The sequence below is a fragment of the Cucurbita pepo genome, unplaced genomic scaffold (assembly GCF_002806865.2).
Source record: "Cucurbita pepo subsp. pepo cultivar mu-cu-16 unplaced genomic scaffold, ASM280686v2 Cp4.1_scaffold000220, whole genome shotgun sequence".
NCBI lineage: Eukaryota > Viridiplantae > Streptophyta > Magnoliopsida > Cucurbitales > Cucurbitaceae > Cucurbita > Cucurbita pepo.
In genome coordinates this window covers 24,532-25,314 of record NW_019646477.1, presented here as the reverse complement: position 1 = coordinate 25,314, position 783 = coordinate 24,532, and positions in this window count along the sequence as shown.

Below are 783 nucleotides of genomic sequence, written 5' to 3'. Positions count from 1 at the left end.
TCGAAACTTTTGTGGGGAATGATTAGTCTTGATTATTTAGAATAGAATTTCGATCGGAGAAACGGAGTGCTTCAAATCGAATCCTTATTCAGAAACCCTAATCTGGGATGTTTGAAGTTCGTGCTAAAAGAACCAAGTCACGGTGGACTTTTCTCGAAACTTTTGTGGGGAATGATTAGTCTTCATGATTTAGGATAGAATTTCGATCGAATAAGCGGAGTGCTTCAAATCGAACCCTTATTTAGAAACCCTAATCTGGGACCTTTGAAGTCCGTGCTAAAAGAACCGAGTCACGGTCGACGTTTCTCGAAACTTTTGTGGGGAATGATTAGTCTTGATGATTTAGAATTGAATTTCGATCGAATAAACGGAGTGATTCAAATCGAAACCTTATTCGTAAACACTAATCTGGGACGTTTGAAGTCCGTGCTAAAAGAACCGAGTCACGGTCGATGTTTCTAGAAACTTTTGTGGGGAATGATTAGTCTTGATTATTTAGAATAGAATTTCGAAGAAACGGAGTGCTTCAAATCAAACCGTAATTCGGAAACCCTAATCTGGGACGTTTGAAACCCGTGCTAAACAAACCGAGTCGCGGTCAACTTGTTTAAAATTTTTTTGGGGAATTATTATAAAGTAAAAGAGTGCTACAAAATTGAACACTAATTGAGAAACCCTAATCTGGGACGTTTGAAGTACGTGCTAAAAGAACTGAGTAACGGTTGGCGTTAATCGAAACTTTTGTGGGGAATGATTAGTCTTGATGATTTAGAATAGAATTTC